The sequence below is a fragment of the Palaemon carinicauda genome, chromosome 43 (genome assembly GCF_036898095.1).
Source record: "Palaemon carinicauda isolate YSFRI2023 chromosome 43, ASM3689809v2, whole genome shotgun sequence".
Classification (NCBI taxonomy): Eukaryota; Metazoa; Arthropoda; class Malacostraca; order Decapoda; family Palaemonidae; genus Palaemon; species Palaemon carinicauda.
This window is the reverse complement of record NC_090767.1, coordinates 24,863,987-24,889,247: the sequence shown is the minus strand read 5'-3', so window position 1 is coordinate 24,889,247 and position 25,261 is coordinate 24,863,987. Positions and strand designations below refer to the sequence as shown.

Sequence of the window (25,261 nt, the reverse complement as noted above, 5' to 3'; positions counted from 1 at the left end):
TCGACTGAAGAAGCCGGGGGTGAAGCCGTCGATGATCCTATGGAGGACCTTCGCCTAAGGTATGGATCATTCTGCCCAAACAGGCAACTCTTGCCGACGTTATGGCATAGAGGTTCAGCGACACTGAATTCGCTGACAGAGACGGCAGGCGCGATATCCTTGGCTGATCACAGAGATCGAGCGGGAATGGGCATCGGGAAGCTGTCATCCGGATGAGTAACCTTAAGCATCCTCCCAGCGTGAAACCTGCAATCCTAAAGTTCGTGGACTCTGCCGCACCCTTTAGGACTATGCCCCCTGCGGGGGAGCCTCCCGTGCAATCTGTTCCTGACAGGAGGAAACTGCAATTGGACACCTTGTCTCAGTTGTCGTAGCCGATAACTAGGCCGACGTGGTTGAAAGAAAAAGGCGCTGGAGCCCTGCAGTGTCTGGAAGAAAGTGCCTTGGAGGAGTGAAAACGGAAGTCGACTTCCTCCGCACAGCCGCTGTCTAAGTCTCTGTCCTTGGGCACAAACAAACTCTTCTCAAGGATGGCCCTAGCTCTGGCACTCTTCAGACCCCGAGACTAGGGCAGAGCCGCACTGGACTTCGGGGCCTTCCGAACGTCAAACACTTCATCCAAGATCGTGTCTTTCCCTTCACGGGGGGCGATGACTGGATCCATAAGCCCGTTAAGTTGCCTTATTAGGCTTAGGCCCTGCCAGAAGGTATGTTCGGATTCCTGCTGTTCTCCTCCCTACGGGATGACAGCTATGTCTCCTGCCCCAGGGATCTCTTCCTGGGGTGAAACGTAGACATTCCCCCGGGTAGTCGTGTGTTCCTGGCGAATCCCTGAGGAGGATTTCGGGACGGTCTTGGAGTCCATGGATTCCCTCCTGGGAGTGATACAGGATCCCAACCAAGAGATTCGAGGGCCCCTTCCTCACGAGATGATTCTCTTCCATGAAGCGAAGTCTCCCCCCTTGGTCCCGAGGGCAAGACTACCGCCCCACTGGATTCACCTGAGGACGGAAAGGCCTCGTCCACGGGAGAAGGAGAAAGCCCTCGAGCAGGAGAAGGGGCCTTCGCGACCGACCTCTTGGGAACCAACTTCGCCCTGGGGGAAGTTACCACGAAGTCCACTCCTCTCTTTCTCTTCAGCGTAGGAGAGAAAGCCGTTGGTTTGTTACGCTCCCTAGTCGGCGAGTGCTGGTTTCATAACCCTCACTAACGCCCACGCCAGAGGACCAAACCAAGTCTGTTGCTCCAAGGCCACAGAGTCCGAAATCCTCGCTAAAGGGAAACGGATCGGGCAATCCTTTGGAGTGGACACCACAGTAGCTGCCTGAAAAGGTGGGGAGAATGGTGTACTAACCTCTCCTCAGTAGTATCCTTGTCCTGCACTACCAACCTGTGTTTGGGTGGAGGCGATCCCGAGCGTTGTCTAGGAACACGCGTTCCTGCTGCTACCCCCGGCTGCAGAGTTCGCCGTGAACAATGGTCGCGCGAGGAAGCGCGGCCGAGCGATCGCGCGGGCGCGCAGGTGGATGATTGCGCGGTGGCGCGGGCGAGCGGTGGCGCGCACGCAGGCGAATGATCGCGCAGGCGCGCAGGCGAGCGGTCGCGCGGGCGTGCAGGCGAGTGGGCGCGAGGGTGGGCAGGTGAATGAGAGCGTGTCCGAGGCGGCGAACGCAAGCGTTGGCGCGATGGCGAGGAAACGCGCTGCCGCATGGGTGAGGAAGACCGCTGGCGATGTGGATCAACAGGCGATCGGTGATGAGCTGGTGAGCGCTGACGCGCAGGTAGGCGATGGCGCGTTGTGGCATGGCGACGCGTTGGTGAGCGATAGCGATCAGCATGCGCAGGTGAGCGATCGCGCGATGGCGAGCTAGTAGCTAGCAAACCATGTCCCTTCAGAAGCGTTGGAGAACGTTGGCGCGCAGGTTGTAACACCCAAGGGCGGTCCGGAGATCGCCGAGAAACAGGTGATCGCTGACGCGTAGAACGCTGGTGAATAGGCTATACTAAAATCGCTTGTGTGCGCTGACGAGCAGGTGAACGCTGGCGTGTAGGCGATCGTTGACGCGTGGGAGAACGCTGGAGAATAGGCGATACTAAAATCGCCTGTGCGTGCTGGCGAGCAGGTGAACGCTGGCGAGCAGGTGAACGCTGGCGCGTAGGTGATCGCTGGCGAGCAGGTGATCGCTGGCGCGTAGGTGATCGCTGGCGAGCAGGAGGTCGACGCGTGTCCTGTGAAAAGACAGGTGGCGCGGCGCGTTCACGAGCAGGAACAGGAAGACCGCTGGCGCGTTGGCGAACATGTGCTTTGGACACACCCGCTGAACGATGTCGCGTAGCCACAGAGTCAGAAGACTGATGGCGAGCAGGGAGCTCAGCAGGAACTGTAGGATGGACAGAGACCGCAGGGCGATGATCCTCAAATGAGCGCTGACGCTCAGAAGAGAGCTGATGAGCAGGAGAGCGCTGGCGAGGAGTGCGAACATCAGGAGAGCGCCGACGAGCAGGAGAGTCCTGACGAGCAGGAGAGCGCTGACGAACAGGAGAGCGTTGGCGAACAGGAGAGCGTTGGCGAACAGGAGAGCGTTGGCGAACAGGAGAGCGCTGATGAGCAGGAGAGCACCTGTGCGCTAACACTGAGCAGGAGCAGGCCGGAAGACCGTTCCTGTCCGCCGGGAGACTGATGTCCGTCGGAAGACCGTTGTCCGTCGGGAAGACCGTTGTCCGTCGGGAAGACCGTTCCTGTCCGCCGGGAGACTGATGTCCGTCGGAAGACTGTTGTCCGTCGGGAAGACCGTTGTCCATCTGCATCAGGGCAGATGAAGGAGTTGTAGGCTGCAAACATAGATTCAAAAAGGCGCCTCTTAGTCCCCTTATAGGAGGATGAGAGGCCCTTACGACGAGGCGGACGGTGAGCCTTACGGCGAAGGAGGCCAACAGCAACAGCAGCAGAAGGATCCTCTGAAGAGGAGTCTCTATGAGTATACTGTCTCGCAAACGAAAGAGAAACACTTCGTAGAAGAGACTGGTCAGCCAGTGACCTAAAAGGAGCAATCCTCCGTAGAGGGGCTCCTGCAGTTGCCCAGCCCCTTGAGCGAAACTGCAGGTGTGACCGCTCAGCACCAAGAGCATAGTCGCACGAAAAAAAGGCAAGAGAAGAACCCCCCAAAAGGGGAAAAACTCAAGCCTGGACAGGAAAAACTTCCCTCGGAAGGAAAGTTACCCACCCAAGGAGGCAAGCCTCCTGAGTTCTAAAATGAACTGGAGAGCTGTCAATCGTCACGGGAGTACTTCCAGTAGAAGGAGACACGCCCTTGACGAAAACAAAAGGGGAGGCAGCAAAAGCCGAATCCCCAGGCCTCCACAAGACAGCTCACACCGGGCCATATTACAGAAACGAACTAGATCGGTAACTGTAAAAAAATAAAAACAAAAAACATTAGTACACATTCATTCCCCCGGGAAGGCTCCGAAGAGGAATCCCGAGGGAAAGGAAACAAGAATTACACAACAGGCACGTGCCCTCACAACCACTTACACTCACGGAAGGAGAGCTGTAACCAAAACAGAATTATAACAATTATAATTATGAAACTATGTAATTATGTAATTTAAAAAAGAATGAACACTAAAGAAAGAACGAAAACCCTGAAAGGAATCGTTCTACAAGCTGAAAAAAAATAACAACTACAATTAGATTCATAAACTAATTGAGACAAAACGTACGGCGTAGCAACCCCCCCACACGGGAAGGAAGCTACAAGGGCGTAGTAACACGTAGTAAAAGGGGTGAACGACCTCAAGAGAGAGAGAGAGAGAGAGAAAGACTGAAGTCAAACTCGATCGCAACCCATAAAATTACGCCGTGGTGGCCTAACTGCCGAGGACTCCACGGAGATATCGTACACTACACACACAACTCTGAAAAGGAAACTTACTGATTTCTATACTCAAATATATATACAAACATGAAAACATGTTTACAATATATTGAGTAAAGGAAAAGTAAGCGATTAAGTAAAGACAAAACAAACAATGGCTGCCAAGCGAGGACCAAGACAGAGACGTCTATCCCAGTCCGAGCCAAAAGTGAAAGTGAGCATTCACCTGTGTGTGAGGGGGGGGGGGGAGAGGGGTAGCTAGCTACCACTCCCCTACCCCCCTGCTAACTAGTGCGGGGGTAATACACCCTCGTTATATTCTAATGGCTCACCATTTCAGCTGCGCTAAAAGGTAAACCCAATGTAAATAGCGTGGTTTGTATTTCGGTTACGGAACAAATTAATAATACTTACAATCAAATCATCACACCAACTGTTATCTTGGGAGAGGTACCCACAGCAGGTGTCAATGTGGAAGCCAAACTCTGAAATGCATTGCTGGCACTCCTCGCTTTAGACGACACAGCTGTCGTTCCATTCTGCCTATTTTCCTTCTTCAATTTTGTATAGATGGAGCCTGCAGAAAGGATAGCTATTACCCAACAGAAATAGGATTCAAGAATGCCATATTAGGTAAAAATAGATGAAAAATCTGTAAATATTGTATATAAAAAAAATTTTTACATTCCAAACATATAAACATATTTCAATCACGTAATACTGCAGTGCTTTTTCAAGAATGCATTCCTCGATGTACGATAGAAGTACTGAGCTATCCTATCAGGTATCTTTCACTAGAGGGAGCCACTAACTCTCCACATTGCACATCGCATTGTTGCCTTATTGTACCAGAACACCTAGAAAAAAAGTCGCAAACTGTAGGTCTTAAGAGAAGTGTCCTTCCTGTTAAATATGAGGCTTGTCTTATAAAGGTTAATTTCTAAATTCTATGCACTTCCCTGCAGCATACATGACTCCTACTCTAATTATAATAAGTAAATACTTTAAATACTTATAAAGACACAATTCTTATTTTACTTATTCAGTACCAAGTAAATACTTATGAAAATGCGATTCTTACTTTACTTTTATTAAAAACAAATACTTTCATAGATATGATTCTTACTTCACCTAAACTAAGTAAATATTCAAGTAGATATAATTCTTTCTTAATTTATAATGAGTCAATACTTACCTGGTGGTTACATGGTGGTCATCAGCACTTTTAGTTCAACTAGAGGCTAGTGAACTTGATAAGAATAACAAACAATAATATTCATTAAAAATATGAATAAAAATAAGCCTTTTGTCATTTTCCTACTCCAAAAATGTCGCAACAATAACCGAACAAAATTTGGTTAGAGTTGAGTGGCATTTTCTACATAAAAAAGATAATGTCACAATACTATTGGCACTGACGTGAAGTCCCCAGTGCTTGAGATGTTTCTAAACATGATAAAAATCCTCCAACGAGGTGCTATTATCTCAAGAGTCCTCCGACAGTACCCCTCGAGGTGTGAAAAGTATCCGATCGTCCAAAGCACGGACTTGATTTACTCCCCAGGCTTTTCCTTACAAACCTCATTGAAATCCCGAGGGGAAATTTTCCCTTCCATTTTGAAGACAGATTGGGATAAAAGAATGGATAAAAGAAAGAGGCCGTGTGGTTGGGAGGCACAGGATGTCACCAGGATATCACTTAAACAACTTATACAATCCAATCAAATGTTTCAAATGGTTTTGCAGGTCAAATGACTTACTGATATCACACTTCAATCTTAATGATTCTCAAATACCGTAGAGTAAAATTAACTACGCTTGGACCATCTTCTGCAATTGTTTGTTATGCGACTTGTTTACACCAAAGCGATATTCTTAGCAAGACTAAGAAAATGTATTTTAAATGCATTTCTAAAAACAACTTCAGCAGAAGTTAACAGAATCATAAAGCTAAAGGAGATAGTAAATAATTATGTGCAAAGTCATTGACACGACTTGTGAGAGTACAACCCTTTTACAATGATGATACAGAGTCTAAGCATTGCACAGGAACTTTGTCTGGTTTACTTAATTCAGAGTTTTGAAGTGAATTCCAAAGTTATGTTGTTGTTTTCTTCGACAAAATTATTGCTTTAAAGTTTTTGAAGTATTGAGAATGATTTCAATATAAGAAATCTTTGCATGTCATGAAAAAGGGCGAACATACAGAAGTCCCATTCATATGAACAAGCTGTGTTCCCCAAGAAGTCACCTGCTTGAAATAGTGAGTGTACTCCTCGATATCGAAAACAATAGTTTACTAATGTCGTATTGATCCTTCTATTACAAATAGCATATGAAGACTATTGAATTGCCTTTTCAGACTTAAATCTTAAAAGTGAGTATTAAGTAAAAATAAATCTATCAAAACCAACATAAAAAAGTCATAGCTCTTATTATACCAGGTGAATTACAGTACTGTATAGAAACAAACGTGCAATGGTTATTTAGACGAGGGATCATCAGCTGCAAGAGTAATTCTGATAGCTATGTCAACAGTTCTTTTACTGGAAAGAAAATAAGTTGTTTTTATATATATGCTCTTTGATCAGAGCTTTTACCACAAGGAAGCAATACCGGTTTCACAGTTATTTACACTATTTCAAGTGCCCTCCTTGAAGAAGTGGCACTTGTTATTATCCAGGGCATTACGATGTTTCACCAAACATGTGAAGTAGTTCTAAATGTAATAACTTTTTTTTATCTTCACTCAAGAACTCACCAATTTTCATCGCCTACAATTTAATTTGACTCTTACTTTACATAAACTCTCAGATTTTAACATTTTTTAATAGTCAACAATAACAAAGTGTTCTCAATCTTAGGAATTATGTACTGGACTGCAACCACAACTTGTTTCATTGCCTTTTATATGCTTATCAAGGTTACGCAACCTCTGTCATGTTTCAGCATGGATTTTAAATGACTCGCTATTGCAAACGCATGATAAGTAATAGTTTGTTGCAGTAAAGTTTTCACTTGCAACGCCATGCAAAGATACCTCGTCAAAGGTCATCAATCGATGTTTAGAAAACATCTTTGATGTTTGTAAATTACTTAATCTTTGTTCAGTGGATCTAACTTCACTGACTGACAGAAGATGTAGTCTAGATGTTTTATAAAAGTTAATAATACTTCTTCTTCCTGGCAGAGCCTCTTGCAAGATGACCCTGTACTATACAAAGGGAGAAGCTTAGGGTGAATTATATAGCAAGATCCTTTGCAGGACATAAATGAAATCTATAGAGAGATGGAAACACCAGAAGGAGGAAGAAAATATTACGAATTGCTAAGGCAAAGATGCTGCATCCAAAGACCTGACACATTATAAGGCAAATAAAAGATAGCAATGGCATAGTTCTAGCAGAAGAGTGAAATTAAAAGAAGTTGGGAAACTTATTTTGAAGGAATATTGAATGAGGAGAACCCAAGAACAGTATTTGAAGATGGACTCCCAAACGAGACAGTTACCATAGGAGTGACTAGAAGAGAAGTAGAACAAACAGTAAAGAAGATGAAAAATAGTAAAACTACAGGACCAGATATTATACTAGTAGAGGTATGGAAGAGTCTTGGAGAGGAAGGCATAGATATCTTGTGGGACCTGACACAGATCTTCAATCAGGAAAAGATGCCAATCAGGAAAAGATGCCAGAGGAATGGAGAAGAAGCCTAATCATTCCCATCTATAAGGGGAAGGGAGACATTCAGGAATGTGGCAACTACAGAGGCAAAAAGCTGATAAGCCATACTATGAAAATATGGGAGAATATCATTGAGAAGAGATTCGGAGATGAAACAACAATTGGTGAGGAACAATTTGGATTCATGCCAGGAAGAGGGACTGTAGAAGCAATATTTGCTTTGAGACAGATGATAGAAAAACATCGGGAGAAACAAAAGGGATTACATATGGTCTTTATTGACATGGAGAAGGCATATGACCGAGTACCACGTCGGGAGCTGTGGAGATGTATGAGAGAAAAGGGAGTCCCTGAGAAATACATAAGAATTACCCAAGATATGTACAGTATTAAAGGGCAGAAGCACATGTTAAGAGCAGTATAGGCCTAACAGAAAGTTTCCCAGTAAATGTGGGACTACATCAGAGGTCTGCATTGAGCCCTTACCTATTTGACCTGGTCATGGATGTAGTAACACAAGGTATGAGAGATCAGTCTCCTTGGTGTATACTTTTTGCTGATGATGTTATACTGTGTAGCACTAGGCGAGAGGTAGTAAGAGTGTAAACTGGAGGAGTGGAGAAGAAAAATGGAGTTTTTATGATAAAACAAAGTTTTATGAATACTTACCTGGCAGTTATATATATATAGCTGATATCTCTAAATCGGCAGAATTTTTCAAAACGAGGCAACCGCCTTGTGGTGGTTGGGAGGTAGGTGGTAACACCCGTCACAGGGTGGTCCAAGGAATCATTCCCATGTCTAAGACTTCAGTTCATCTATGCCCGACCTGTCTCCTGAGGGGAGGTGGGTGGGCCTTAGAATATATATATAACTGCCAGGTAAGTATTCATAAAACTTTGTTTTATCATAAAAACTCCATTTTTATGAATAGTACTTACCTGGCAGTTATATATATATATAGCTGATTCACACATTTGGAGGAGGGAAACAGACAGTAAACATCGTTGGGGAAACAACAAAAGAGTTGTAGGAGATAAAAACACCTTGATTCCTTGCCTGCTAAGGTAGCTGATTCAAAGGTACAGCCTTTAGAGTGGCTTTCCCTTAGGAGTTATCCAGGAGTAAGCCTGCAAAGCTGCAAAAAACTCAATCGAGTCTGTCAAAGGGATAAGACCAACAACTTGACTAGACTTCAGAAACTACCTTCGCCCCATATAATAAAAACTGCAACCTTACTCAAACTAACCACCTAACCCTGCAACATAGACAAAAACTATCTATCTAGACTGAGGGAACCGCACCACAAGACGAAGTCCACAGACCATCATAAAACACAAACCCTCATACATGCATAAAAACCAAGGTTGAGTGGGGTTATTAACACCTTTGCCTAATACAGAAACCGCAGCTATGTATGGGCCCAAGGTATAGCACTTGCCAAAGTCTACTCTCACCTCTCTAAGTTAATGAGAAGCGAAGACAGAGTTGCTCCTCCAGAAAATAGCATCCATGAATAGCCTAACTAACATATATTCCTGATATGCCAGAGAGGTAGCAATGGCTCTCACTTCGTGTGCCCGTAATTTCAACAGGGCGAAGTGTTCCTCCTCACAAAAGAGGTGGGCTTCCCTAATTTTCTCCCTCAGGAAAAAGGACAAAGCATACTTAGACGGGTTTTGGCGGACCTTTCACTGAACACCAAAACAAGTTGGATGCACAGCTCACGTTCTTAGTGTGAGCCAAAAGAAAAACTTGAGGGACCTAACTGGGCAGAGGAGTCTTTCCTTCTCTCGACCCACTAGGTTCGTGAGGTTAATGACATCAAACGTCGTAGGACAGGGTTACGAAGCGTTCTCGCTCTTTACGAGAAAGATGAACCTTAAGCCACAAACTGCCCTATCCTAATTGAAGTTCACCCTCTTCCCAATCGCCTGGACTTCGCTGACCTCTTGGCATTCACTAGAGTCATAAGGGAGAGGGTTTTCTTTGCTACAACTCGAAGAGAGGCTAGCGAGATAGGTTCAAATTTCTTGGAACACAGAAACTTAAACACCACATCCAGGTTTAAGAGTACCTATTACGTCGTCTGAAAAGACCCAATGAGGTCCTGCAAACCTTGATTTTGGGACAACTCTAGGCCTCTATGCCTAAAGATGGCGGAAAGCATACTGCTGTATCCATTGATGGTAGATACAGCCAGCTTAGCATCCTGTCTGAGGTACAAGAAGTCTGTAATCTGGCTCAGAAAGGTAGTGGATGAGGAAACCTGTGCCGCCTGCACCAAGCTCTAAAGGTCTCCCACCTAGATCGGTAGACTCTTTGTGAAGAGATCCTCCTTGCTCAGGCGATAGATTTCGTCGCTTGTGCCGAAAAGCCTCGATATCTGACAAGCTTCTCCTCTCGAAGTGGGGCTGTTTGAGAAGATCTGGACTTGCCGAAGTCTTCTTGGGTAGTCCATCAACATGCCTATCACTTCCGAAAACCTTTCCCTAGCAGGCCAGAATGGAGCCGCTATGATCATTCGCCCCGAATCGAGGAGAGCGAATTTCCTGAAGACCAGATTGATGATCTCGAACGGGGGCAACGCAAACATGTCCACCCCTGTCCAATCCATCAGGAAGGAGTCCACTGCCAGAACTTCCTTATCCGGGACTAGGGAGCAGCAGTTGGGGGTCCTCTTCTTCCAGTTGGAGGCAAAAAGGTCTGATACAGGTCTGCCCCACAACATCCAGAGACTGACAGACTTGCGGGTTGAGAGACCATTCTGAGGGAAAAACAAGTCTCTTCCTGCTGAGCATGTTTATCTCGATGATTCTTGCCCTAGAACAAACCTCCTTTCTAGATCCAAGAAATCAGAACGAAGGCGTCCTTGATCTCGACACACGATTCGACTAGTGTCATCACGAAGTCCTAGATTCTCAGGTTCAAAGTCATGCCCCATGCTAGAACTTTGACATCGAGCGTCCTGAAAGACGAGGCGCCGATCGTCCCGTAAGACGTGGCGCCGATAGTCCTGTAAGACATGATGCCAAAAGTCCTGTAAGACGTGGAGCCGAGAGGTTAACAGAGCAAGACGCTGAACGTTCTAAAAGACAAGGTGCTGAGTGTCCTGGTGTCAGAGGAGACTCTTCTTGCTGACAGGAAGACCTAAATATTCGATAGGCTTAACATTATCTCAAAATCAAGATACAGGGACGCTCTGATTTCTCCAGAGAGCAGCATTCCGCTACATAAAGCAAAAGTTACGTGAACATGAGAGGGGCGGAGCCGAGATCAAAACACACGCCCGAAACTGACCCATTCTTCCTTGTAAACAAACCCCAGATAAAGTTTGATTGCATAGCCTGCCACTTAGACTCCTCTCTAGAACTGGGAGAGAGAATCGTAGTAGCTAAAAACTAAAGGAGGTTTCCCTATAAAAGGAAAAAGTAATCCTCCTTCAGAAGAAGTACTGACCAAAGGTCTGCTCCCCTCTTCTCCAAAGATTTTGATGTCTCCGTGGAGGACTTTGACTTCTGGACGAAGGCGTAAAGAGCATTTACGTCCAGGACCGGACAAAAGACTCCCTCTCCCAAAAGAGAGACATTGAAGTTGCAAAGTCGGTTAGGCAGAAAAGTCTTATCGGAGTAACAAACAAAGGAGGATTCAGTAGGAAAAAGATTTCGCATCCATCCCAGAAAAAACACGGACCAAAGGTCTGCTCCTCTCTCCCAGGCTCGCCAGAAGTAGCAAAGTCTGGATCCTACTGTTGTTAGTCATCAAAGGTTTCTGTTTTAAGAAACAAAAATTAATATATTCTTAAAGCTCCATTAATGACCACGTGAAAACTCAAGAGGGTGGGGAACATGGAGCAACAGAACTTAGGATCCCCTCCTTCTGTTAACCTCAAACAATTCCACAGGAGAAAAGTGATCACTAAAGTCATCCTTGACAGAGCTTATAAGATGTGGCGTCACCCTGAAAGGACAAGGAGGTGATCGTCCTATCATCCTGAAAGACGAGGCTGCCCTCGTCCCGAAAGACGAGGCTGCCCTCGTCCCGAAAGACGAGGCTGCCCACGTCCCGAAAGACGAGGCTGCCCACGTCCTGAAAGACGAGGCTGCCCTCGTCCCGAACAGACGAGGCTGCACTTGCCCAGAAAGACGAGGCTGCACTCGCACCGAAAGACGAGGCTGCTCCTGAAAGACGAGGCTGCACTCGCCCTGAAAGACGAGGCTGCATTGTCCTGAAAGACGAGGCTGCATTCGTCCTGAAAGACGAGGCTGCAGTCCTGAAAGACGAGGCAGCATTAGTCCTGAAAGACGAGGCAGCATTCCCTGAAAGACGAGGCTGCATTCGTCCTGAAAGACGAGGCAGCATTCGCCCTGAAAGACGAGGCAGCATTCGCCCTGAAAGACGAGGCAGCATTCCTGAAAGACGAGGCTGCATTCGTCCTGAAAGACGAGGCAGCATTCGCCCTGAAAGACGAGGCAGCATTCACCCTGAAAGACGAGGCAGCATTCACCCTGAAAGACGAGGCTGCATTCGTCCTGAAAGACGAGGCAGCATTCGTCCTGAAAGACGAGGCTGCATTCGTCCTGAAAGACGAGGCAGCATTCGCCCTGAAAGATGAGGCTGCATTAGTCCTGAAAGACGAGGCAGCATTCGTCCTGAAAGACGAGGCAGCATTCGCCCTGAAAGACGAGGCAGCATTCGCCCTGAAAGACGAGGCTGCATTTGCTCTAAAAGACGAGGCTGCATTCGTCCTGAAAGACGAGGCAGCATTCGCCCTGAAAAACGAGGCTGCATTCGTCCTGACAGACGAGGCAGCATTCGCTCTACAAGACGAGGCTGCATTAGTCCTGAAAGTCGAGGCAGCATTCGTCCTGAAAGACGAGGCTGCATTCGTCCTGAAAGACGAGGCTGCATTCGTCCTGAAAGACGAGGCAGCATTCGTCCTGAAAGACGAGGCTGCATTCGTCCTGAAAGACGAGGCAGCATTCGTCCTGAAAGATGAGGCAGCATTCGTCCTGAAAGACGAGGCAGCATTCGTCCTGAAAGACGAGGCTGCATTCCTGTCTTGAAAGATTTAGCGCCGAGCGTTAAGGCAAAATGATATCACTATGCCACTCGGCGCGTTCGGTTCCGACCAGAGGGTTCATAAGGCCGACTGGCGCTCTGGGACAAAAACCGAGTCAATGATGGTTTGTAAGCATTGATATTAGCAGAGAATATCTATGACTTAAGAATTGCCATTAAAATCAAAAGTGATGCAAAGCAAAATTATAAAAGCAGTATAAGAATCTTAACGTTCAACGCTCTTTGCTTTACCATGGCAAGGGCGAGCATTCTGGGAACGTTAACAGGAACGCTCGCGAGGGCGTTTGCTCGTGAGCTAACGCCTCTCGTCTCCTTTCGCCGATCGACGTTCCTTCTCCCATGGGCCGGGGAGCTTGGAAGAGGTCTAAGGCTAGGAAAACAACGTCCCTGTGCTGAAAGAATTCAATGCCTAATTTAGCACTGAAAACTTGCACTATTAAACTCTTACACAAAAAACCATAATTAGTCCTGCCCATAGTGAGAGAACTTATTCTCACATACTTACCCAGCGGTCACAAAAAGAAAAAACCACCGGGCAAGAGTTGAGAATAAAAATAGATGTTGAAGACACTCACCCGGTAGATACATATAACCACGGTAAAATCAAATGTCATAAATACCTACCCGGCAGTTACATACAAACGCCGGGAAAGTTAAACGTTAAAGATTAAAATGAACAGAAAAAAGGGAAAACAAACGTAATCCACAATTAATTCAAAGGGAATTCAAAAACAAGCGAGTTGTAATGATAAAAAGAACAGATATAGCAATAACGTATCTATATATATAAATGTAAACAATAGGAACATATAAATGAAAAAGCTACTAAAACTAGAATTTCCATATAAATTAGTTGTTGTTGGAGAATAATAGCCAACACTTTAATTCCCATATCGAAAAGAACGCTACCAAGGCATGTTGGGACTGCACCGATAGTAACGAGTAACAGTGCAAATTAACCATACGCTAGTTCTATTTAATTTATGAAATTAGATCGATGATTTAAAGAACGAACACCAAATGGACAAACATTTCTTTAAAATTTTACATTAAAAGTTAAAAAACTTATATAAGTGGAATTCCTCTCATTCTTTGCATAAAACAAATAAAGAGAGTTGCAAGACATACATGAAGATTACATCACACGACTGTGACGTCATAGAGTTGCCTGAACGTATTTCCGTCATCAGGATTAAAACTTTGCAACTAAAATATAGTGCACAAACAAAACCTCTGCATACAAACTGTGAGGATCAACCGACACTTTCGGTAACCTTATGTTGCATACATCACTCGCACAAACACGAAAATTAAGTTATCACTCATGATAAAGTAAATAATAATAATAAAACACGATTGCCAAAACCCTAAATCAGTGTACTTCACCAAACGAAGTCCAAAAAAGCGAATAAGGGAAAATGATTCGAAAAACTCTCAATGGTGGACCGACGATGTCTTCGATCCAGCCAGCAGAGATGAACTGAAGTCTTAGACATGGGAATGATTCCTTGGACCACCCTGTGACGGGTGTTACCACCTACCTCCCAACCACCACAAGGCGGTTGCCTCGTTTTGAAAAATTCTGCCGATTTAGAGATATCAGCTATATATATATAACTGCCAGGTAAGTACTATTCATAAAAATGAAAAATAGGGGATTGAAGATCAGAAAGAAAAAGAGTATTTGAGATTGAAAGATGGTGAGAATGGGGAAGTTAGTTTACAAGGAGAGAGATTGAAAAGAGCTGAAAATTTCAAGTATTTAGGATCAACAGTTGCAGAGGATGGTGATCTGGGGGCAGAAATAAACCACAGAATACAAGCAGGATGGAAGAATTGAAAAAAGTTTGTGGAGTACCATGCGACAAGAAAATAGGGGTTAAATTGAAAGGTAAAGTACTCAGGACCGTTGTGAGACCGGCAATGATGTATGGATCGGAGACGTGGGCAATAAAGAAGACAGAAGAGAAGAAACTGGATGTGGCAATGTTGAGATGGATGTGTGGGGTGACAAAGAGAGATAAGATACGGAATGAGGTAATTAGGGGTACCACAGGAGATAAAAAACAATCAGATAAGATCCAAGAAAGTAGACTGAGGTGGTACGGTCATGTCATGAAAAGAGATGAACAGTATATTGGGAGGAGAGTGATGGAAATGGAGGTACAGGGAAGGAGAAGGAAAGGGAGACCAAAGAGAAGGTGGGTGGACTGTATCAAGGATGACCTTCGATCAAAGGAATTAACCGGTGATGAGGTGTGGGACAGAGGTAGATGGAGAAAGCTGACCAGAAACATCGACCCCACATAGAAGTGGGAAAAGATGTAGACAAAGAAGAAGATCCTTTGCAGGACATCAAAGAATTTTTCCAATTTGGATTGGGAGTTAGCAGAGTCATACAGTATTCATACACTGTACATTAAATGGTCTTCTTTATCAAATACAAGAGACAAAACTCATGAGAAATTCTTCTAAAGATATTTGTCCGTCTAAATTAAACATAGTTGAATCGGCAGCTGTAGAAAATAACACTGAAACTCCAGCTGGAAGGATACTTTTAAATTTGGAGTGTCCTCTAACAGTGAACACGAGTGAACATCAGCTCTTTAATCCTATCTTGCAAGAGAGATTCTCTAACATATATCCTCGATGGTGAAGATTTGGAAATTCATCATCATCATCATTCCTCATATAATCAAGTTTATCACAAATCACTTCTTCTGATAATACATCTGATTTTCATAATCCAATAATGTATTAAATGTGCCATCAAATCTAAGACTGTCCCAGTAATAAGAGGGCCAATAACATACTTTAAGAAAAATGAATAAACAAATCTCATTCTTTTAAAATACTTATATAAGAATTAAATCATCCTAAAGATAATTGCTTATGATGTTACGGATATCATGAGTTTGTACTTGACAAATCTTTATCTCAAAATCATGGTTAACTTTTGTTGCAATAATAGTAAGTCTTAGTGAAGATATTTTATCCATTGAGCAATATTATCATTATTATTATCAGCTAAGCTACAGCCCTAGTTGGAAATGCCAGATGCTATAAACCCAAGGGCTCTAACATGGAAAATAGTCCAGTGAGGAAAGGAAACAAGAGAACGACTGTCTACTGAAACTTTTGCCACTACTACTACTACTACTACTACTACTACTACTACTACTACTACTACTACTATTATTAGCAAAGCTACAACTCTAGTTGGAAAAGCAGGATGCTATAAGCCCAGAGCCCCTAACAGGGAAAATAGCCCAGTGAGGGAAGGAAACAAAGAAAAATGAAATATTTTAAGAACAGTAACAACATTAAGATAAATATTTCCTATATAAACTATAAAAACTTTAACAAAACAAGAGGCAGAGAAATTAGATGGAATAGTGGGGCCGAGTGTACCCTCCAGCAAGAGAACACAAGACAGTTGATGACATTAAAAAAATTATTTGGGGGTCTCTTAATAAAGTGGTCTCTCAGCAACAACAGTTAAGATTTTCATCTTAGTTCCTGGTTAACTACTGAAACAAGCAAAGATACAGCCATCCCCAGCAGACTTTTAGTTGTTCCTCTACTTATTCATATGGTGAAAATTTCAGTTCATTTACTGGCAATAACAATCTCCCCTGATGTCAACAAAGTTAAGGGTTGAAACTGTGGCATTTCATATTTTTTATATTTGATAGAATCGGATGTCACGCTATCAATATCCAAGGCATGGCAAAAGGGCAAACTTGAAGTGGGATTAATGCCATGCCACAACCAATCCATAACCTTTACTAAAAAATTACTAGAATCAAATTATATACTCATATCATCTGTCCTGCTAAATCCTCTACTGTATTTGCAAAATATGACAAATACGTAGATAATTTGTATTTTTCCTAACGATACAAACCAAGCTATTTACATGGGGTGATTATTTCGGCGCAGCCGATGACGAGCCATAAAGTTTTAACGAGGGTTTCCTACCCCACCGCTAGTTAGCGGGGGGTAGGGAGGGGTAGCTAGCTACCCCTCCCCCTCACACACACCGGAGAATACTCCACTTTACTTAGAGGTACGACTTATCTTGGGGGACAGGGCTGGCGGGCACATAACTGTAAATAGCTAGGTTTGTATCGTTAGGAAAAATACAAATTATATACGAATTTGTCATTTGTTCCATAACTGAATACAAACCACGCTATTTAGATGGGGTGACTTAACCCTTAGGAAGGGTGGTAAGTCCCGGCCATACTGGCTTTGGCTTGCCCCGGGATTCCAAATTCGAGTGGTCAAGTACTCGGACAATAGGGAATCCCTGCTCCTCGCTGGCGGTTGTGAAACTGCCGCGGCCTACATAAGGTGTATGCGAAGGTGAAAAGTGACTTGTCCCAGGCAGTTGCCCTGGAGTCCCTCAGAAGGAAAACCAGGCTAGGATTCTCCCAATACCACCTTGTCAGGGTATGGGGACATGACAGTATTACACATAATACTAGGAACACAAGGAAGCATGGTCTACCTGCAGTGGTTTGAGGTCAGCTGTGCAGAGAACCCAGGATGCTGCTTTCTCCATGGGAGGAGAGGATGAAGAAAAGAATAAGGGCCAGACAGATTTTTTCATTCATGCAGACCAACACCAGGTAACAATGCCCTCAACCTTCTGCTACTTGTCCATCAAGGAGCTTGAGGCTTAGACCAGCTGTTGTGAAGCCACCACAGGGCCGATAGAAACGTATCGAGCCTCCTGTGGGTCATGTCTTGCAGGTAAGGGGCTGAGAAGCAGATCTGAGACTTCAACATCCCCGCTTGCAGGACCTGCGTCACTAAAAGATGCTCCATGAAGGGCAGGGACGTATCCAAGCCCCTGACATCATGGGCCCTAGGGCGATGTGACGGAGAAGGGTCAGGATCCAAGGCAGGGTGTAGCACCCTGCGAATCGAGGCCGAGATGGTACTCCTGGAGACCCTTCTCCCCGTCACCCAGGACCCACGAACGAGACTTGGACCTGGAGACGAACTACAGCTGTTCTCTGAAGACACCAGCTCGGACCCCCTGCCGGCAAGGTAGGAGATGGTCTGAGTAATCAGTTACAGGGCGGAGACTTGAGCCCCGGAAGGAGTCGAAGCGGGTCCGGCACTCCCGGATTCTGAGTCTCGGCAACGAACCTCAGGGACGAACCTGAAGTTGTCTCCCCTTAACCCCCTGAATGGGCGAAGTCGTAAGAGAGACCATGTGACTCGCTTGGCTGAAGATAGGCTAGCAGGAACACTGTCTACCCAGAAAGGTGGTGGTCTGGGGACTACGTAGTGGTTCGTCAGGGGGTGTCTCTTAAGAGACTCGAGGACTCGCGCAAGAGAAGATAGTCGGCGATCACAAGCGGGAACCTCGGTGCCCGCGCGCGAACGATCTACGATGATCGTGAGCGGGAAACCGCGCGCGGACGATCCGTGCGAAGATTGCGTGAACCTCAATGATCGCGCGCGGGAAACCATCCCGCGGATGGAATGATCTTCGGTGCTCACGCGTACTGTGCAGGCTCTTGGAGCTCGCGCACCTAATCCAAAGATCGGCGGTGAATGGCCGTTGACGATCGCGTGCGGAGAACCGTGAGCGGATGGCCTCGTTGCCGTGCGCGGGAAACTATCCCGCGCACAGAACAATCATCGGAGCTTAAGCGTACTAAGAAGATCGTCGGCGCTTCCGCTTAGCGCCGGATTCGAAGATCGTCGGCTAACGGCCGTCGAGGCTAACGACCGTTGCCGAGTTGACGATCGCGAGCGGAAGGGCCTTGAAGGTCGCGCGCGGGAAACTACCCTACGCGCGGGCGATTATCAACGCTTACGCGTTAGCAGGAACAGAAGATCGTTGGCTAACGATCGTCGACGACGCGCGGGAAACCATCCCACGCGCGGGCGATAATTAACACTTACGCGCTAGCGCAACCAGAAGATCGTCGGCTAAACCGTCGACGAACATGAGATCGCACGTGGGAAACCATCCCACGCGCGGGCGATTATTAACGCTTACGCGTTAATTGATTGATTGATTTAAAGTTTTCAGGCATCCTGACATCTGAGGTCATTGACGCCGGTAACATTTAATTTATGTATACAAAAATAAAAAATAAAATAAAATAAAAAATTAAAGAGTATTCAATTAAAATCATAAAAGTTGAATGTCATAGAAGTTAAATATTTTTCAGAAGACCTGCTTCTGAAATAAATCTAAAAATGCCCCTTGCATGGTAGGACACATCATTTCCAAGAATCTTGGCAAGGATGAACCTGCCACCCTCACCTCGAGCCTCAAACAAATATCTATTCCTTAAGTTGTTATAATTGGGGCATTCGGTCAACAAATGCCTTACTGTTAGAGGTATTAAACAGTCGTCACAATACGGCTGGTGTTGGCCCTTCAGCAGAAACTCGTGTGTCAACCGAGTGTGACCAATACGGAGACGACAAAGAGACGTCTCCCATTTTCTGGGCATCATATTATACCTCCAAGGAGATATGTCATTTGTTATCTCTCGCATTTTATTGCCATCTTGACTATCCCATTGCTGTTGCCATTTATTGCAAACCAATTTCTTGATGTCAGGTAAGAAATCATCACAGGGAATGGGATACCTTCTTGGCAGCAACTCGGATGCAGCCTCCTTAGCCAGTGAATCTGCCTTCTCATTCCCGGACACACCTACATGTGCTGGAACCCAACAAAATTGAACTGTTATACCTCTCCGTCCAATAAGGAAAAGCCATTCTAAAATCTTTAAAACTAGAGGGTTATTAGAATTAAAAACTTCCATAGCTTGAAGGACACTCCTTGCATCACTAAAAATTGTAAAATTACCCTCCTTCTCCAACGCTATTTTCTCAATAGCGGTTAATATGCCATACAGTTCGGCAGTAAATATGGAAGCGGTCAGAGGAAGTGCACCTCTACAATTAAAACCATTACTATGTACTCCAAATCCAACGCCAGCATCAGATTTGGAGCCATCAGTATAGATAAAAGTTGATCCTCTATGTTCTTTAACATGTTCATTAAAAAGAGACCTGGCTTCTATGTCTGACATATTCTTCTTATCGCCAATAAAATATTTACAAAAAGATATCTCCGGTAACTTCCATGGAGGCGTTGATGATACCTTGAATGGAAGTACCTTATTTCTAATTATATCCAGACTATTTAATAATCGTTTCACCCGAAAGCCATAAGGTTGAGGAGATTTTGGGTGCAACTCAAAGTATGATGCGTGTCTTACAAGGCTTGCAGTCTGAAAAGCTGGAGAGTTAGGGAGTCTTTGCAATCTAAACCAATACCGAAGAATGGAAGACATTCGGTAAAGGTCTAGAGGTAACTCTCCAGCATCAACAAGGAGACTTAGGATAGGCGAGGTTTTAAAAGCTCCAGTAGACAATCTAATACCTGCATGATGTATCGAGTCTAATATTTTTAATCGGCTTGGGGTGGCTGAAGAATATACCTCACAACCATAACTAATTTTGGAAAAAATCAAGGCCTTGTATAATTTTAAAATAGTATTGCGGTCTGCCCCCACGATGTATGGGACAATACTTTTAAGATATTCAGAGCTTCAACACATTTAGCTTTTAATGCTTTTAAGTGAGAAACCCATGTCAGCCTACAATCAAATATCAAACCTAAAAATTTAGCTTCTCTTGCACATGGTATCCGTTGACCTTTAATGTATATATCCGGGTCTGGATGTACTCCCCGGATACGACAAAAATGGACAACGGTAGTTTTACTTGTCGAGAACTTAAATCCATTCATGTCAGCCCACTGGATAATTTTATCAATAGAGAGTTGGATTTTTCTCTCAACCATTGCCATTCTGGTGCCAGCAAATGATATTGAGAGATCATCCACAAATAATGTTGAGAGAACATCCTGGGGAATGGCTGAGGATATCCCATTAATTGCTAGTGCAAAAAGGGTTACACTCAGCACACTACCCTGAGGAACTCCTTCTTCCTGGCACTTACTCTCAGATAGAGTTTCCCCAACTCTCACTTGAAAAACTCTACGTGAAAGAAATGCCTGAATAAATAGTGGCAGCTCTCCTCTCAATCCCAATTCATGAATGGTTTTAAGTATACCATATCTCCATGTGGTATCATATGCCTTTTCAAGGTCAAAAAATACTGTAACATGGTGCTGTTTGGAAGCAAAGGCTTCACAAATAGAACACTCTAGTCGTATCAACACATCAGTCGTTGAGTGCATTTTTCGGAATCCACATTGAATCGGTGATAAAATACCTTTCTTTTCAAGGTACCACATCAGCCTTGCATTGACCATCTTCTCCATGATTTTACATAAACAAGATGTCAATGCAATAGGACGATAGTTTGCTGCTAAAAACTTGTCTTTACCGGGTTTTAAAAAGGCTAAAATAATGGCTAGTTCTCAAACACTTGGGTAACTATGATCATGCCATATTCTATTAATAATACTTAAAATAAATAGCTTTGTATTAAAATGTACATGTTTAATCACTGCATATGGAATTCCATCGGGTCCAGGGGCTGTATCATTGCAATGAGCAAGTGCGGAATCAAATTCTCTTTCAGTGAAAGGAGAATTATACGACCCTTCCCTTCTTGTTGCAAAATTTAAAATTTTCTTTTCTTCAGTGCTCCTATACTGGTGACCAGGGGCTCCTTCACACTTGCTGGATACTTTGAAAAATGATTAGCCAGGGCATTGCTAACATCATTTGCTTCAGTTACATACTGGCCATTCACCTTCAACACTGGTGGTGGGTTGGGGGTGAATTTGCCAGCTATCTTTTTTACTTTCCTCCACACAGAAGATGGTGGTGTTCTACTGTTAATGGAGGAAACAAAAGACATCCATGACTGGCGCCTTGCTTCTTTCATGGCACGACGGAACTGTGCTCTACATTTCTTGTACATAATTAAATTCTCATCAGTTCTGCGTCTACGCAATCGTGTTAAAGATCTTCTTGTGGCTCTGTGCAGGGCAGTTAGTTCTGAAGACCACCACGGGACTGGTCGTCGTTTGAATAACCCTGTTGTTTTTGGAATTGAATTGACTCCTGCTGTATGGAGAGTTCCATTCAGTAAGTCTATGGCATCATCGATATTATCAACTTGTCCTGCATCCCCCTCAATTTCGCTTAGCTCACGAAATTTATCCCAGTCCGCCTTGTCAAGATTCCATCGTGGCGATCCCTGTAAAGGTGGACCATTGTTGGTGTTTATGATGATTGGTGCGTGATCACTAGTATGCCAATCATCTAATGTTCTCCAATCGAAGTCGAGAAGGCAATTAGAGCTTACGATTGATAGGTCAATACATGGCAAGGTACCTGTCTGGACATGAAAGTGTGTGGGCTCTCCTGTGTTAAGGAGTCCCACATCTTCATTTTCCACAATTGATGATATGATATTTCCCCTCGTGTTTGCTAAAACATCACCCCACAAAGGATGTCTACCATTCAAATCTCCAAGTAAAAGAAAAGGTTGAGGGAGTTGTTGAATCACCTCCACTAAGTTGTCATACAAAATGTTATCATTTGGAGGCAAGTACAGAGAACAAATTGTATATTTTCGCCCTATGTCGATCTGTACAACCACTGCCTGCAGAGGTGTACGAATAGACAGAGAAACTTGGGGAACATCTCGACGAACGTATATGAGACTTCCGCCATGGCTCCCCACTTGGTGATCATATGGTGTCCTATAACTAATGTATTCGCGAGGACAAGGGGTATTATGATCAAGTTTGCTCTCATGTAGACAAATAATTATGGGGGAATGCTCATGAATAAGGAGCTTAAGTTCTTCATATTTGGCCCTTAAACCCTGACAATTCCATTGCAAAATGGAGGAAAAAACTATGGTTTATAATTTGGTAGACCCTTGGATGGAGTCTTCCCATTAGCAGTTTTTGATCTAACACTATTTTTAGGTGGTTTTATTAAAGAGGGTCTTGATAGATTGGGTTTAGAATTTATGATTTTCTTTTTGTCTTTTTGATCTGATTGTTGAGGAGGTTGGTGGACCTCCACTTGAATTTCCGATTTATTTAAACTGACTTCCAGATCAGAAATATCAACAGACAAATCATCATATTTATTTGACGTCGTAATTTTGATATTTCTTATGGAAGGGGGTGAGAGAGATGGAGGTCTCTCTCTTTTCCGATTAGTAGGTTTTGAGCTACCAGGTTTTTGCACCTTCCCCAATACAGGTGCACCTGGTAACTTGGTGTCAGGTGGCATCTCCATCAAATCAGGCAAGGACATGGCCTGGGAGAGGTTAGTACTATTGTTGGTAATGGGGGACGAAGGCTGTACAGAAATGGGCAATGACCCATTTTTAATACGCTGTGGCGAAGCCTCAGAAGGCAATATGATTACCTTGTCATGCAGTACTTTATTATCAGAGGTTGTATTTCTTTTCTTAGGATTATTGGCAGTGCTAGGTGGGGTTGCTGTCTCATGTGGTAAATTTACCTTTGATTTTAAGGCCTTTGCATAGCTGGTTGATTTATTCAACAGTCTTTTTGCATGTCCCACACTTATGTGTTCTAAACTTGATTTGTTTAGGGCAGCTTCCTCCAACTTATACAGTTCGCATCTCCTATCAGTTGATTTATGATTCAAATTGCAATTTGAACACCTGGCCTCAAGTGTACATTCTCCATGATAAGTTTTGGAGCAAATACCACACATTTTTCCATTTTTGCAAACTTTGGATGTGTCCAAATTTAAAACAATTAACACATTGCAGGGGCTTTTGTTTGAAAGGCCGAACTTTAATCCTTTCATTTTCAATAAAAATATGGAAAGGTACATCAGCATCCTGGAAAGTAAGTATAATCATTGAAGTTCCAGGAACCTTATGCACTTTCCATACATTTAATGGACAAATAGAAAGTATCTCCTCCTCTGTAAATTCGTATAGGTCCTTATTAAAGACCACTCCCCTTCCATAACTAAAATTTAGATGAGGTTTCATTTCAATGTAATTTCATCACTGCCTGTCTGTAAGTTAGACAGTATTGCAGACTGAGTCGAAGATTTGGCATGGATGAGATAACTGTTCTTCCCAAAACGAGATATATCTCCAGGTGCTATGGTTCCTACTTTTTTTTTGGATAAACTTACATATCTTAAAATAATTCCCTATCATCCCTTTAGGTTCAGCTAAGAGCCACATTGGTGGTTTGGGTTTTCTCTGTGAAGGCATGGGTACATTTCTATCTTTTTCAAACCAATCAGCAGGTTTGTACACATCCAATTCCTTTGGGACCTTATCACAAAGAGCTCCCATGATGTTCAATTCGTTAATTTTGATACTACTAATATTACTTATGGCATTAAACGCTTCATCATGACTTTCAAAAGATATCCAAAAGTCCCATTTTTCATCTCCAAGTCTCATCCTTATTTCCTTTATCAATCCATAGCACTCAAATGCTCTATATATATCATCATAATTTGTCTCTAATGGGATTTGGGAAACATGAAGGAATCGTAGTTTCCCCGTGTTACCCAAATTGCTAGATTTTTTAACATCAGTAGAGTGGTCCTTTTTAGTTCGAAGGTCGTCAACAGAGTTTTCCTTAATTACAATAGCAGAAGTCGTCAACAGTGCCGGGGGGGAGTCAGCAAATCCAGGGGATGGGGAGTCAGTATTTGAAGGGTCCATATTTAAGGGTGGGATTTCCAGGTTTTTTGTTGTTGTTTTGTTGGGGTACCTGCTTGAGAATTATAAGAAAGTATCATACGTTGGAAAGGAAACTTGTATTCTCCACTATCAGCACAATGAGAGTATACTTCCCCGATGGTCCACTCCATACCCTACCCGAAGGATAGCATCAAAACAGATATAGAGGCACAGGTGTAAGCTAAACCCGCCTGTTAGGACTGAGACCAAAGTAATATGGAATCATCCTCCCCATATCTGTAATGATGGGCTTCCGGCCAAAAGCCAAGAGTACCACCTCAAGGATTGGATCCCCCTGGATTCCGATGACCCAACCCTTGAGAGTAGTTCCGCCAAAAAGGTCCAAACCATCTTTGGGATGGCTGAGATCATCCAATACTCTCATATATAGCTTTGAATGCGAATACCTCCCAACCATGATCCCTTCTCCCATTCATCTAAGCAGGCAGTAATAACGAATGTGGAAATATCCACGCCATTTAAATAAAATAGAAAAAAATAGATAAATAAATAAATGAACAAATAAAATAAATAATATATATATATATATATGCATACATCTACATATATATATAACTAAGAAAAATAATAATCATAGAGATAGGACAGCAAGATGAAAGAAAGTTGAAAAAATTAGGAGAAGGTCGAACTAATATTAAGCAGAAGAAAAAGATGAAAGAGAGAAATTTAGATTTGAACTGGGGGAGCAATTTCCCGAAGTTCGAGAGCCCTCTTGCCCGTCACCAAGATTCAGCACGGGAATGAAATGCCGTGCTGAAGCTCAATGACTTCATCAAGGCATTCTCTCATTAAGAGGGCTTACGCGTTAGCGTGCGTCCGAAGATCGTCGGCTAATGATCCTCGACGATCACGCGCGCGGGCGACCTACAGCACTTG

At 43.9% G+C, this 25,261-nt stretch overlaps 2 long non-coding RNA genes across 2 annotated transcripts in view; one reads left to right on the top strand and one right to left on the bottom strand.

Moving 5' to 3' along the window:
* Positions 1-25,261, top strand: part of LOC137633935 (uncharacterized) — a 478,141-nt gene that overhangs the window by 170,849 nt on the left and 282,031 nt on the right. The gene's annotated exons all lie outside the window — the stretch shown is intronic.
* Positions 1-25,261, bottom strand: part of LOC137633566 (uncharacterized) — a 159,825-nt gene that overhangs the window by 27,909 nt on the left and 106,655 nt on the right. Inside the window, exon 4 of the long non-coding RNA XR_011042276.1 lies at positions 4,293-4,455. This is a non-coding gene — a long non-coding RNA (uncharacterized lncRNA). The remainder of the gene's footprint in view (positions 1-4,292; positions 4,456-25,261) is intronic.